Here is a 16579-nt window from a genome sequence, read left to right on the forward strand (position 1 = left end):
TTTGCAAATATATTTCAAACATTTTTTCAATTAAGCCTTTGCTAATATAAAGAAATAACTCATGCAATTTTCCTTCCTTTGGAAGAATTCTACTTTAAAATATGAGTAATGATGTGTGCATCCAAATATTACATACATTGATGTGACATAGTTTTTTTTTTAAAATATGTCCCAGTTTTGATAAATGTGAGTGGTCAGGTTTACTTCCATGTCACTATATGTAATATTTAGGTGCATATATCATTACTCTTATAATATATCACTAAAAATGTATTTTTTTTTTAATTTTATATCTAACTTTTAGATTGACAAGAATTGTTAAGCTCTATCTAAGAAATACTTTACTCATATTCTTATAAATGACTCAATATTCTTACACTTATTTTATGTGAGACACCATACTTCAATATACATTATCCACTTCTCTATTTTCTTTTTATATTATTTAAATATTATATATTTTTAATCTTTTTAATTAATTTTAAATGTGAAATAATAAGAAGGGAGAAGAGAGAATGAAAAATGAGAGAGGAGAGAGATATCATTAAAAAAGTTCGGAAAAAGAATAGTAATTTCTAAACATAGAGAAGACACTTGAGTCAATCACAATTGGTAGATTATTGGTTAGATGTGGTGTAAGAAAAAATAGAGTAGGCAAATACTTGTTTTGACAAAATATGTTAATGCTTTAGCTTGTAGGTCATTGATTTGAGTACATTTAACCCAAAGCTATTTCTACCATAGTGAATGACAGGCAATTGATTTGAAGCACTAAATGAATGGATAATCCTTTGTTGACTAATCTTTCTTACCCACTATGTTTTTCTGTTCATTGTCAAACTCTCTTCTGTTAGTTAAAAACCTATAAAATTCACCAACAATTAGCTGGTAAATATATATAATAACTAGTCCAAAACCAATGTATACTTCCTTGTCCCCTAGCAAAGCAGCAACTCAATGTGTATAAAAAGGTACCTTTCTCATTTTGGTTATCGTAACTCATAGAATAGGAGTAAATGCAAGAGATAATTGATTAAATAATTGTACAAGTCAAATAAAGTTCCTTGTATTATTGTGCGAGAACAATCAAATAAGTTTTAGATTGTTAATTTTTGTATTAATTATGATATGACAAACTTACAATAAAAAGAGAAATTTATGAAAATGACTTTTTTTTCAAATGATTTTATATTCTGGCTTATTTTTTATAATTTTTTGCAAAATGATGTCTGTTCAAAATTCGATCGAATGTCTAAATTTTCGACTGGCTGTTTGAATTTTTCAACCACCTGTCTAAATTTTCGACTAGCTATCTAAATTATGAGAGGTCATTTTGCAAAAAATTATTAAAACTAAATTATAGTGCAAAATCATTTTAAAAAATAGGATAATAATACACAAATTTCGTCTTTCATCTAGATGAATGTTGAAAATATTTGTACTAGTAAATAATTACATAAATATATTCAAATTCTTTGTTCATATTAAATCAAGATTAGTTAGCTAATATTTTTAAATTTCTTAAGAGTTTCTTATCGTATTAATTTGTTTTTGTTATTAAGTGTGACTAAAATATTGTCATACTCGTATAATAATTATTAAAATGAAATATATTTTCTATATAAGTTTTTATTAAAATGTTTCATATTTTAAATAAAATCTAATATCTTTGTGAATTTTTCAAGAAACATTTATTTTTATCCAAAAACAGATCTAAAAGAACTAGGCGGGAACATGACCCTATTCTTTTTTTATTGGTACATATTTTTCTAGAATGATGTCTATAAGCTTATATAGGAAGATGCAATGCATATATTTGTTTAGTTTTATTTAGAAAATTTATTAATTATTTTTATTAATTTTTTTATAATTATCATATAAGTTTTATATAAATAAATAATATTATATATAAAAAAATAACATAAACATATTAAAAAAATTAAACCAAAAATATTATTTATATTATAATAATAAAATTTTATAAAAATCAGGATTCTATATTATATATTTTTATGCTAATAATAATTTATAACATTTTAATTTATATTAATATAATTATTAAATATATCTTGTATTATTATAATGATTCTATTTTATAACATTTAAATTTATATTAATATAGTTATTAAATATTTAGTCTTATATTTTTTATAATTAATAAATATTTATTTTTAATTATTTTAAAAATATATTTCGTTAAATATTTAGAATATTCCGTGAAATGTTTAAAATATTTTGTTAAAATTAATAAAAAATAAAACCCTTAAATACACGTATTTTTATATATAAAGATGGTGTATTTATATTAATATATATATATATATATTTAGTTTTTTCGATATTTATATAAGAATGGAGTACACATCTTTGCTATTGCCGACCTTTTGACTGTGAGGTATGTGTGTATGTACACGTATTGTACACTCCAATTGGGAAGGTTGGAGTGAAGGGATGTCTCACTACTTTCTCTGTTTATTTTTTGTTTTTATTGTTGATTTATCATGTTGAGCTCCGACCAAACATAAGAATATTATATGTCTTTTGGTTCCCCAGCATTAGTCATTCTCACATGGATACTAAACCTTTTTATAAGCTCTAATGTCGAGCTTGCTTTCATATACTCCTATTCAATACTCAAAAATGTTGTTTGATGCTATCTTCTTTGAGTCATTTGGATTTTGGAGAACCATAGAACAAGTCTTAAAGACAATGATTCGAGGTCCAAGACCATTAATATTTACATAATATAGATGTCTGTGTGAGTCTTAATGTTCCCTTAACACATATTCAATCTAATAATTTGGGGTTTGAGTTGTACTCTCTCTCTCTCTCTCTCTCACTACATATATATATATATATATAAACATGAAAAAAGACTTTTAGCCGGAAAATCATGGTTTTCTTGTTAGATTATGATTAAATCAACAAAAATAAAATCAAACTAAAATCATTTGATTATATGAAAAGCTAGATTAATTTTAGATGAGTTTTAATCCTTACATGAAAGACCTAAACCAATTACATGAATGTTCATGTCAAGATATCAACATAAGTAGAAGAAAATGGTGGGTGGTTAGGAAAACTAAGAAAAATGAAAAAAAAAAAAAAAAGTGTTAAAAATAGAATTTTATTTTAAAATTTTAATCGAAGATGTGTTGTTAATCGTAGTGTAATTTTAAAAATAAAATTACAATAAAAAAATTATAAAAATTCTTAGGCCCCATATTGACTTACACAAGATTTAAAGAAAATATTCAGATAAATTTTTTTAAGTTAATAGAAACAAAATCTAAACCCAATAATTACAATATAATTAACCATTCATCATTTAACCATACATTCAAATAATAAAATTATTCATTCATTCGTACATATAACAAATGCAAGAAACTCACAGTCATTTGATGTATCTTTATATATTATAAATGTGAGTTTAACGGAAATTGTAATAGGATTAGTGCCCTCAAAGCATGTGAAAATAATTTTTTTTATATAAATGTACAAATTTATTATATTTGATTATTAAAATTATTGCCTGAATAATTCATATATAAATATCAGAAAATGTTCATATTCATTTATGAGAATATGATATTGTATGCGTACGAGAAAATTAAGATCATATATAATGAATAAAATAGTGAGCAACATATTAAAATACGAAGTCTTTAATCAATGGTTACTAGTACGGTTTACTAAGCATATGAGATGCAAGTAATCTAGATTCGGATTACTGATGTTGATAGACATCTTGGTAAATGTACTTTATATAATTGTGATTATATTTGACAAGACCGATGCGAATTAATTTCTTTATAAACTTACCATTTTCCATAAAGATTTAATTCATATCTTAAAAGATAATCATTTGTAGATCAATATCCTGAGTTATCATGAACTCCTGGTCATGTTTATTTGATCATTTAACTCATTCGTTAATGTCTAGGCTACTGACTTTTGTTTTGGAGATTTAATATCTTGAATGATAGGAAACATAATTTGACAATAATGGAATCCATGTTTTCCTAATGGACCTAATATTGGTTCCCTTAAGAGTTACTTCTGGGATTGAATAGTTATTGAACTCAAATCTACAATATGATTATAGTTTAATTATTACTAGTGAATTAATGTTACTTAAGGAAAAATAGGTAATTAGAAGAGTAAAACGGTAATTCTTGATCAGCTCTAATTAACGAACCAATAAATGAAGGACATAACTACATATATTGATTATATCAATGGACTACAAGAGAATACTATGTAAATATAATTTTATGATTACTAAGAGTGCAATTCCATATTTATAGTGGAGTACTAATGGAATTAATAAATAAGATTATTTAATTAAAGAGTTTAATTAATAGTTTCATTTATTGGAGATTAGTATTATAGGTTCATGGTCCCCGAGTCGCTTCTGTCCTACATTGTCAAGTGTAAAGATGTCACAGGCAAGTTAATGGAGAAAATGACTAAATAACAGAGTTAATTTTTCGGGGCTAAGTAATAATTATGTCATAATTATGTGTAATTAATTAATTAAATATTTGACTAATTAATTTTTATTTTAAAATGTTTATATTAGTTAAAATTAATATTAATTGGTGTTTGTACACCCTAAATATCCGCGCATTATTGGCGAGCTAGAAAATGGCCTAATTCGATTTGCAACGTGTAAATCGTCCACCCGGAGCTGTTTGTTACGGGCCTCCATCTATCCAGCCCGAGCTGATTAGAGAGTTAACTGCTACTCGGAGGCATCGTGTCAGCAGTATGAGTGTCACGAGCTGCCACTACATTGAGCTCGTGACGCGGCAGAGATTTGACACCCGAATCCTTGTAAAGTCAACCACACAATATAAACGTGCATATATCATACATCACATGTCTGTTTTATTCCTGATTTCTCGGATGCGCATTATAAACGTGCGCATTCGGACATCCCATGCCTGATTTGAGCTATGCGGCCCATTATCCCTCCTTACCTATTGATTAAACTACACTTCACTACAAAGCTTAGGAATTAATCAACAGTGTCACAGAGATGACGTGAAGGGTAGAGAGATCACGGGATGAGCCCATTGCCAACCCAGGTATCTTCTTCCTATAAATACCAAGACCCTGGGTAGTGCAAGGGGTTGGCATATTTTTGTAAAGAAACACTCTGTAAGAAATATCCAAAAGATATCAATAATATCGACTGGTGGACTAGAGGGATTTTAACCTTCGAACCACCTAAAAAGAAAGGAGTGACCATCTTTCCATGCTATTAGTTTCTCAAATATAGATTATAACTATTTTCATATTATGGTTCACCAATTTGCACTAATCCATCATATTTATTTGTAAAATTACCTCTTGCCGAAGAACCGCGTCAACAGTTTGGTGCTTTCATTGAGAGGATTTAGATTGGTGCTATCACAAAAACCTGATCATAGTAGTTACTCGTTCGAGGCATGGTAACGAGGCAGATCAACATGATGGGCAGGAGGCCCACCATGCCGCCATATCTGATGAACCAAACCCCGAGGTCCGACAGTCATCGGGAAAGCAGCCGATGGGCCAGGACGACATTGGGAGTTCGGCGCCCCGACCGCCAAATCCAAACCCGGATTTCTTGATGGTGATAGAGATGGAGAACATACAGTTGAGGGGTCAGCTATCCAGAGCAAGTAAGCAAATCGAGATCGCCTCAACTCGCAGAGGGGGAGTCCGGCCAGAAATGGAAGTCATGCTCGCCAAGAGGATGGTCCTTCCGAAGTACGTGACAATGGGAGTGTCCCACCTAACCAAGCTCAAGCTTGGAGGGAAAATAACCCGCCTAACGGGTACAATGGATCTGGAGCTGTTGAACAGCCCCAGAACAACCAACGGATTAAGGATCAGACCCTAGAACATTTAGCTCAGATGTAGGAGCTAATGAAGAAGCTCTTGTCAGAAAAGGAGAAGGACGAGTATGACTCGGGGGAAGAACTCGAGCTTTTTTCCTCCAACATAGCAGCCACAACATACCCACCGGGTTTCCGGATGCCCCACCTGTCTAAATTCGATGGAGACGGAGACCCGTCGGATCATTTGGGTATGTTCAATACCCTGATGATGGCCCATAATATCGGACCCGAGCTGAGGTGTTTGATATTCCCTTCCACCTTGACCGGGCCAGCTAGGCAGTGGTTCAAGCAATGTAAAAAGCATTCCATCAGCTCGTGGAAGAATTTTTCTGTCGACTTCAAGAGGGCATTCCAAGCTTCTCAAGTTGCTCGCGTCAAAGCTGACACCCTGGCGAACGTGAAGCAGCAACCAGGGGAACCTTTGAAAGCTTACCTGAGCAGGTTCGCAAATGTCGCAGCTCGAGCCAGGGACGCGGATGATAGTTCCAAGCTTATGGCCTTGAGGACTAGAATCCTCGTTTGAGGCAGGCTGTGGAAAAAGATACAGAGAAGAGGTGTCAGCACCAGGGATGAATTCCTGAACAAGGCCCAGGAATGGATAAACCTAGATGAGGCGTGAGCATCGATCACAGGAACCAGCCAAACCCTTGATCAACCCGTTGGAGTGGAAACGGATGTCGTGAAAATGACTCAAACTGTTGCCCAGAATAACCAAGGGGGTGGAGGCAAGAGAAATGGGAACGGCGAGGGCAGTGAACACAGTCCAAAGAAGAACAAGCCCGTGGACAAGTTTAAGCCAGTCTACGCGGCTTATATCGAGCTCACAAACACTAGGGAGCACATTTTCCTAGCAAACTCTGTCCGCCTCCCTTGGAAAAAGCCAAAGCCTTTGAAGCACCAGAAGGCTAAGAGGGACCCTTCCAAGTTCTGTCGATTCCACAACGATATTGGCCACAACACTGACGATTGTAGGCATTTGAAGGATGAGATCGAGACACTCATCAGAGCCGGACCTTTGGCTCAGTATGCGTGGAACCGGGTTCTTACTAGTCAGCCAGCCCCGGAAGCTCCGGTAAATCAGCCTGGGCCCCGGATAAGTCAGGATACCCCTCCTCCTGTAATAGGAGGAAAGATATCCACAATCTCCGGAGGCCCCCATTTGGCCAGCACGAGCAGAGGTTCCCAGAAGAGATATTTCAATGAGTTGAAGGCTCATAATGGAGTGGAATTCGTCCCAGAGCAGCATCTATCCAAACATCAACGATTGGAGAGGCAACCAATCATTTTTACCGAGGAGGACGCTGGTCACGTCTAGTTCCCCCATAACGATCCTCTAGTCATAACCGCCCAGCTCGCCAACCGGAGAGTTAGGAGGATACTAGCCGATAATGGGAGTTCGGTAAACCTACTGTTCTGGTCTACGCTAGAGAAAATGGGATTGTCTATCACCGAGCTGAAGGCCACCTCCATGATGCTGTATGGATTTTCCGGGGAAGGGTCGGCAGCGATAGGAACAATCGAGCTAGTAATAACCTTGGGACAGGGGCCCCGAACTGTCTCTAAGCTCCTCGAGTTCGTGGTTATCGAATGTCCCACCGCCTACAACACTATTATGGGCCGACCTACGTTGATGGCATTTGAGGCCATAACTTCTATCCGCCATCTCGCAATCAAATTCCCCTCCTCTACGGGGACATGTATGGTCCGAGGTGATCATCTCGCTGCCAGGGAATGCTATAGCATTTCCATGAAGGGAAAATCACGACCCGAGCAGCGGATGATGACCATTCAAAGCGGACATGAGGAATCTCAGGAAGAAGAACCTATTCCTGAGATAGAAAAACCTCAGGAAGCCAATGGGGAAGGTATCACCTTGAATGATGATATCGACCCCAGGATAGGCGAAGATAGATCCGAGCTCCAGGCCATCAATCCGAAAGACCCTTCGAAGGTGGTGAAGCTTGGGAAAAACCTGTGTAACGAGAGGAAGGCGGAGCTGCTGAGATTTCTACAAGAGAATCTAGATGTGTTCACCTGGTCTCATGAAGACATGATAGGGATCAGCCCAAGCGTCATCACGCACACCCTCAACTTGAACAAAAATGTGCCTGCGAAGTCCCAGAAACAAAGGCGCTTGAGCACGACCCGAGCTGAGGCCATAGAAGAGGAGGTAGCTCGACTCTTAAGGTGCGGCTTTATTCACGAGGCAAAATACCTAGTCTGGGTCGCAAATCCTATTTTGGTCCCAAAGCCCAACGAGAAGTGGCAGACCTGCATCGACTTTTCTGATTTGAATAAAGCCTGCCCCAAAGATTGCTTCCCCTTGCTGAGAATTGACCAACTGGTAGATGCCATTGCGGGGCACGAGCTCATGTCCTTTATGGATGCATACTTGGGTTATAACCAGATCGCCATGAATCCTGCGGACCAGGAACACACTAGCTTCATGACCCCAACTAACGTTTATTGTTACAAGGTCATGCCCTTCGGGCTGAAGAATGTAGGAGCTACATATCTGAGATTGGTCAACAGGATGTTTGCTAATCAGATCGGGAAAAACATGGAAGTGTATGTTGAGGACATGTTGGTCAAGTCAAAAACTGCCGATAATCATGTCCCCCATCTGAAGGAATGTTTTAAGATTTTAAGACAGTACGGTATGAGGCTGAATCCCCAAAAGTGTACCTACGGGGTCGCGTCAGGAAAATTTCTAGGTTTCGTAGTCAACACCAGAGGAATAGAGGCGAACCCCGATAAAATCAGGTTGCTGCTCGAGATGCCATCACCCCGTTCATGAAAAGACGTCCAAAGTCTAACAGGAAGGGTGGCAGCCCTTAATCGGTTCATTTCCAAATCAACCGACAAGTGTTTGCCATTCTATAACCTGCTCCGGGGAAATAAAAAATTTGAGTGGACCGATGAGTGTGAGCGTGCTTTCCTCGACCTAAAAGCACATTTAGCTGAGCCGCCCGTGTTATCTAAAGCCAACAGCAGGAGAGCCTCTTTTTCTTTACCTAGCTGTAACGGAGGATGAGGCCAGCGCCGTGCTGGTTCATGAGGAGGACCGGTCTCAGAAGCCGGTCTACTACATTAGCAAGAGGCTTCTCAGAGTCGAGTCTAGATATCCGATGATGGAAAAGATGGCGTTCTGCCTTATCATGGCCTCCAGAAAGCTCAGGCTGTACTTCCAGTCCCATTCAATCCACGTCATAATCGATTAGCCTTTAAGGCAGGTTTTGCAGAAACCTGAGGCATTGGGGCGTCTTTTGAAGTGGGCCATCGAGCTCAATCAATTCGAGATACTGTACGTGCCGCAAACTGCGATCAAAAGCCAAGCTCTGGTAGATTTTGTAGCAGAGTGCACGGGATTACAAGAGGAACCAATGGAAGAACCGGTATGAGCCTCGTGGAAAGTCTTTGTGGATGGTTCGTCTAACGAGAACGGAACCGGAGCTGGAGTCATTTTGATATCTCTGGAGGGACATCGTTTCCACTCCGCGTTGCGGTTCAGATTCGAAGCATCCAACAACGAGGCCGAGTATGAAGCTTTATTGGCTGGGCTAAGGGTGGCCCAGGAGCTGAAGACCAGCTCCATCCAGTGCTACAGCGATTCCCAGCTCGTGGTAAATTAGGTATCAGGAGTATACCAAGTGCGGGGAACCAAGATGGCGGCCTACCTGGCCAAGGAAAAGAAGGGGTTGTCTGCATTTGAGCACAGCCTAGTTGAACAGATACCTTAGGAGCAGAATGCCAATGCTGATGCCTTAGCAAAGCTCACCACGTCCGGGGAGGCCGAAACCTTGGGCCTGGTACCGGTAGAATTCTTGGAAAGGCCAAGCATAGAGGAAACCGGGAGGGAGGTCGAGATGATCGACGCCAGGCCGACCTGGATTACTCCCATAGTCGAGTACCTCACAACAGGAAAGTTACCTGAAGAGCGAAACGAAGCGAGGAGGATACTTTACCAAGCTCCGAGGTATACAATGGTAGACGAGATGTTGTACCAGCGTGGTCTTTCTTTACCTCTTCTGCGGTGTGTTCTACCAGGCGAAGCAAAAACTATTCTCCAGGAGATGCATGAGGGATTTTGTGGAGATCACGCTAGGGGGAAAAACCTGACCTTGAAGATATTAAGGTAAGGATATTATTGGCCCACTCTATCGAAGGACTCAATTTCTTATGTCCAAAAGTGCATAAAGTGCCAGCGGTTCGCCACGGTCACCCAAGGCCCTCCAGTTGAGCTGAAGATGATCTCGTCCCCATGGCCGTTCGCGGTCTGGGGATTGATTTAGTTAGTGCCCTGCCCACGGGAAAAGGAGGAGTTCTCTATGCGGTGGTGGCTATTGACTACTTAACGAAATGGGCAGAAGCGGAGCCCCTGGCGACGATTACATCAAAGAGGGTCCTCGACTTTGTGGTTAAGAATATTGTCTGCCGATTCGGGCTGCCAAAGAAGATCGTGTCGGATAACGGAACCCAGTTCGATAGCAACCTCTTCACCAAATTCTGCGAGAGGCATGACATAATTAAAAGTTTTTCCTCCGTGGCCTACCCCCAGGCTAATGGACAGGTCGAGGCTGTGAACAAGACACTAAAAGCGAGCCTTAAGAAGAGGTTGGATGAAGCCAAGGGAGTTTGGCCTGAACAGCTCCCCGGGCGTACCAGACCTCGCACCGAACTTTGACGGGTCACACTCCTTTCTCCCTGACTTTCGGGATCGAGGTCGTCCTTCCTGTCGAAATAAAGATAGCCTCGCATAGAGTCTGGGCGTTTGACCAAGACCAGAACGACAAATTGCTCAGCGCGTCCCTCGACCTAATTGATGAAAAACGAGAAGCTTCGCAGCTGCAGCTTGTGCATTATCAACAAAAGATCACTCGTTATTTCAACTTAAAGGTCAAGAGACGCATCTTTAACTTAGGCGACCTGGTGCTCCGAAGAGTTTTCTTAGCCGGTAAGGATCCCAAGGATGGAGTCTTGGGACCAAACTGGGAAGGACCCTATCAGATAATAGAGGTTGTGAAGGAAGGAACCTTTAAACTAGCTCGGCCTAATGGGGAAGCAGTCTCACGGACATGGAACGCTATACACCTAAAGAAATATTATCAATAGTCATACTTTTGCAAGGATTAATTATGAAAGCCACCTTGTTTTATTAAAAAATGAGAAGTACTTTTGTATATCGTTGTATGTTATCGTGTGCGGTTAGTGTTAGAAGAGCGTGTTCCAAGTAACCAAGAAAGATCCCTTTCTGTTTACTTGGGGGGCATATATCCTGGATACAACCAGGTCCTAAAACTTAGAAGTTAGTTAAAATGACTAACCAATATATTTCCTAAAGAGCACGAGGTGTCGATAAAACTAATGCGAACTAAGTTGTTAAATCGATGTCCTGGATACAACCAGGTCCTAAAACTTAGAAGTTAGTTAAATTGACTAACCAGTGTTTTTCTTAAAGAGCACGAGGTGTAGATAAAACTAACGCGAACTAAGTTGTTAAATCAATGTCCTGGATACAACCAGGTTCTAAAACTTAGAAGTTAGTTAAATTGTCTAACCAGTGTTTTTCCTAAAGAGCACGAGGTTTCGATAAAACTAATGCGAACTAAATTTTTAAATAAATGTCCTGGATACAACCAGGTCCCGAAACTTAGAAGTTAGTTAAATTGACTAACCAATGTTTTTCCTAAAGAGCACGAGGTGTCGATAAAACTAACGCGAATTAAGTTTTTAAATAAATGTCCTGGATACAACCAGGTCCCGAAACTTAGAAGTTAGTTAAATTGACTAACCAGTGTTTTTCCTTCAGAGCACGAGGTGTCGATAAAACTAACGCAAAATAACTTTTTAAAGAAATGTCATGGATACAACCAGGTCCCGAAACTTAGAAGTTAGTTAAATTGACTAACCAGTGTTTTTCCTAAAGAGCACGAGGTGTCGATAAAACTAACACGAACTAAGTTTTTAAATAAATGTCCTGGAAACAACCAGGTCTCGAAGCTTAGAAGTTAGTTAAATTGATTAATTCAGTGTTTTTCCTAAAGAACACAGGGTGTCGATAAAACTAACGTGAACTAAGCTTTTTAAAAATTAATGTCCTGGACATAACAAGGTCCTAAAACTTAGAAGTTGGTTGAAATTGACTGGCAATGCTTTGTAGTTTCGAAGAAAAAGTCAATAAACTAACGCGAACTAGGTTTTTATCAATCACATCATATTAAAAATAAAAATAAATGATGAAATTCAGGGTAACTGAAATCAATTGTTTCGAGGAGGAAAAACCTCGTGATAAATTATTACAAATAAATAAAAAAAAGAAAAATACAAAGAGTGCTAGGCCCCCCCAGGCCGCTCTGCCGAGGTCACCCCCTCGGTCTCTTGCTCACCAGCAGTGGAAGTCTCCACAGTCTCGGAAGGCGGCTCCTGTTGAAGATGGGCTTTGAAATTCTCAAGGAAGTGCTCCCACACCTCGGGCGCCAAAAAGGAGAAGTCGCTATCCTGGTTGAAGGCCCAGCAATGGTAGAGCATGGCCTCCATGGAGGAGCTAAAAGACGCCCTCTCTACCACGGTAGCGGCCTTGGCCTCCAACTGCTTAGCCTTGGCCTCCTCGAGCTCAGTCTTCGCAGCAGCCAAGGCGACCTATGCGGCCTTTTCGCTTTCTTTGGCAGCCGTCAGGGCAACCTTGGCACTTTTCTCTTGTTGTTGGGCAGACGCAAAAGCGGCCTGAGCAGTCTGGAACTCACCCCTGTTCTCGTCAATCCTAGCCCTGGACCGAGCTATGATGCGGTGTAAGGCCAAAGCCGCCTGCAAATACATAGATAGTAAGGCACGTGTTGGGAAGAAAGCAAAGAAATTTAACTAAGTAAACTTACCGTGAGGGTCATCCCCAGCGAAGATTCCATGACGTTCTCGGGGTTCCTCGTCTCGATCTCCCTCAAATCCCTCGGGGTGGCATTGTAATAATGCTCCACCGTATAGCTCAAGGTCTCATAGACCATCCCTTGGAAGGCCTCGGGGATTTTCTCCAGAGCTTGGGTGTTAACCAGGATGCGCACGGTGGGAGTGGGAACTGGCGGGGTTCCAGCTGGTGCCTCCTGTTCCCAATTAGGGGCTGGAGGTCACGGGGGAGGTGGGGGCATGTTCTCTGTGGCTGCAGGGACCTGGCCCCTCCCCTTGGCGGGAGACTTGGAGGTGGTCCCGGAAGGAGGAGTCTTCTTGGTCAGCCGGGGTTTCTTGACCAGTGGTCTGGATGATCCGGAGGGAGGATTCCCCCCTAGAAGATGGATCGCAGGACGTTGTCTCCGGGTTATGCCATCTCTTCGCCTGAAACAAAAAGAAGGGAACGTTAGTATACATGTAAGGTTACTTTATTACAAGAAAAATCTAAAGGTGTATTGAAAAGGTCCTACCCTCCGAGCTAGAGGAGGAATCTATTGCCACGACCTCCGGCCTCGGAGCTTCTATGGGGGAGTCTAAGTTTATTACTTCACGGATGAGAGGGGGCTCTAGTTCTGGATCCGCCTCAGGACTGGACTCCTCTACATATTGCCTAAGCCCTGGAGCGACTACACCCTCTAGAAGGGAGGGCCACGACCTAAGGTTGGTCCCATACTCCTCAAAGAAGGTCGACCTAAAGGACAGGGTGTTGTTTACTACTGCGGTGCCCCTAGGATGGCCCATATCGTGGCACAACACTAGTTGATCTACACACTGGAGTAGAGTTATGTTAAGGTCTGGGTCATCTTGATGATGATGTACGAGCTGGCTTGGGTTAAACCTAGCAAGCCTTAGGTTTGAGGCAACCCTGTCTAAGTCCCTAAACAGGTATGGGTTACCTTGGCCGGAGGGGCTGGCTGCTGCCCCGGACTGAACCTGATCCACGTTGAGGCCTTGAGCAGCCTCGGGAGCCCACCTTCGTCGCACGAGTGACGCATCATCTTCTTCATCCTACTCGGCGCCGTCATGGTCTGCGGCATCCCCCTCGGGGATAGGCACCAGCTCACGAGCTACTGGGATAGCCCGCGACCTCATCAAGGCCAGAGTCTGGCCCGGAGAAATTAACTTACACGCTAGCATCGTCTCATCATATATGAGCTGGTGGTAGTCTTTTTCACTTGGTGGGAGCCCCGCCAAGGTATCGTATTGACCCCCAAGGGTCACCGATTTGGCCGTCCTCGCAAATATGGCTGCACGATGATGTTCAAGTCAATACGCCGAAAAGAAATAAAGCAATATGGTGATTTCGCGAGCTGAGAATAGAGAGAACTTACGAGGACAGTTGAAGTAGTGGTATTCGCAGTTGCGAAACCCCGTCGACATGAAGAACTGGTCCTTGAAGTCGTTGGGGTGGTTGGGAAGCTCGATGACTGCAAGAGAGTTGGGAAAACGGGTCAAATAGTAGAACCCGTCGCCTCGCCCCCATTGATCCGTGCTGGCTTTGAGGCAGAAGAAGAAAAGGATGTCCGCTGGTGTAGGGACCTCCCACTCGTGCCTCAGGAAGAGGTACCTCTGCCCCGCTAGTAGACGGTAGGAGTTAGGGGGCAGTTGGAAGGGAGCCAGCTTCACATAATCCAGGAAATCCGCAAAGTACTGGTCCAGAGCTAGGAAGGCCCCGACCTTGAGGTGTTCGTCGCTCCAAGCTGCGAACTCCTCGTCAAGAGGCGTGCAGCTCCTCTCGCCCTCGAGGGGAGGTCGGGCAACAAGAGCGCCTGTCCCAATTTTGATGTTATGGGACAGCAGGATCTTGTTGACCCTCCCTTGGGTCGTAATCTTCGAGACTATCCTCTCTGCCTCGAAGAAGGCGTCAGGTCCTACCTCAACCTCTTTCTCCACCGTGGGACCGAAGTGGGGGATGGGAGAATCCACCCAATCCCTTTCCCCTTGCTGGCCTGCTGAGATGACGAACCAGCTGTGCTTTTCTTGGGTACACTCTTTCTGGGTCCCATCTGGTCACCTAACGAACAAGAATGAATAAAAGTTTAAATAGGCGACCTAAAAATAGAAAAGGGAATATAGCGCGAGAAATGATTTTCGTACACGGGCTGAGGTAATCTCAGCCCGCAGTGTGTGAAGCCACGCGTTGCCATGGTCACGCGCCCACGTTTCCAACGGATCCCCGATTGCTCGAGATCTATGTGTTAGGAGGGTCAGGATAATGCTTGCCTTGGAGGGAAAGTTTTAAAAAGAAAAACCGCCTAGGAAGCATGACCCCTAAGCTACCCGGTTTTGCACCCTAGAATCCTCTCACCTTCCATTTTCCAAACAGGCATTCCCTAAAGCTACCCAGAAAAGATACCCAGAAAAATTACCCAGAAATTATCTTGTCATAAAACATCACATTCCTAGACATGTTCTCATATAGTCGATATGCCTAGGATCAAAACCTATGCACCAAAAACCAGCCAAAAACAACCTACAATGTGCGACTAAGAAAGAGGTTTACCTAACAGAAAAACGGAAAGATCAAAACATGCAACAGGCAGAGGACTTACAGTGTATTTTCCGTTTGAAAGTCGCAAAAAGCATAGGAATCGGAGTCCTGGTGGAGTCTTTAAAGCTGGACTGATGAAGAAACTCTTGTGGCGAGAGCGTAGGGATCTCTGGGATGATAACCGGAAGAAGAAAAGTTTCTGAGACTAAAAAGGAGAGAAAATGAGGAAAAAATTTCAAATGAAGGGTGGCTAATACGGAAGATGGCCAACCTTATATATATGTAAGAGACATAAAGGAACGAGGACCGTTCGATCAGATTAATGTGAGATACGAGGGTCATAACTCGAGAGGCGAAACGACGGCCGAAAGCATGCTAGGCCATTTAATGCAATTCTCGGAAACCGAACAGTCGCCAACCACGGCGCTCCACGTGTCTGATACCCACGCAGTGGGTGGGACATGAAGAGTCGAAAGGGAAACTTAAAAGCCCCCGTTGTGAAGGTCACAGATGACGTCATGGGTCACAAGCAGGGGCTTGGGGGGAAAATGTACGCCCTAAATATCCGCGCATTATTGGCGAGCTAGAAAAGGGCCTAATTCGATCTGCCACGTGTAAATCGTCCACCCGGAGCTGTTTGTTATGGGCCTCCATCTATCCAGCCCGAGCTGATTAGAGAGTTAACTGCTACTCGGAGGCATTGTGTCAGTAGTATGAGTGTCACGAGCTGGCGCTACATTGAGCTCGTGACGCGGCAGAGATCTAACACCCGAATCCTTGTAAAGTCAACCACACAATATAAACGTGCATATATCAGACATCACATGTCTGTTTTATTCCCGATTTCTCGGATGCGCAGTATAAACGTGTGCATTCGGACATCCCACGCCTGATTTGGGCCATGCAGCCCATTATCCCTCCTTACCTATTGATTAGACCACACTTCACTGCAAAGCTTAGGAATTAATCATTAGTGTCACAAAAATGACGTGAAGGGTAGAGAGATCACGGGATGACCCCATTGCCAACCCATGTATCTTCTTCCTATAAATACCAGGACCCTGGGTAGTGCAAGGGGTTGGCATATTTTTGTAAAGAAACACTCTATAAGAAATAGCCAAAATATATCAATAATATCGAATGGTGGACTAGAGGGATTTTAACTTTCGAACCACCTAAAAACAAAGGAGTGGCCATCTTCCCATGCTATTAGTTTCTCAAATATAGATTATAACTATTTTCATATTACGGTTCACCA

The sequence above is a fragment of the Humulus lupulus genome, chromosome 4 (genome assembly GCF_963169125.1).
Source record: "Humulus lupulus chromosome 4, drHumLupu1.1, whole genome shotgun sequence".
NCBI lineage: Eukaryota > Viridiplantae > Streptophyta > Magnoliopsida > Rosales > Cannabaceae > Humulus > Humulus lupulus.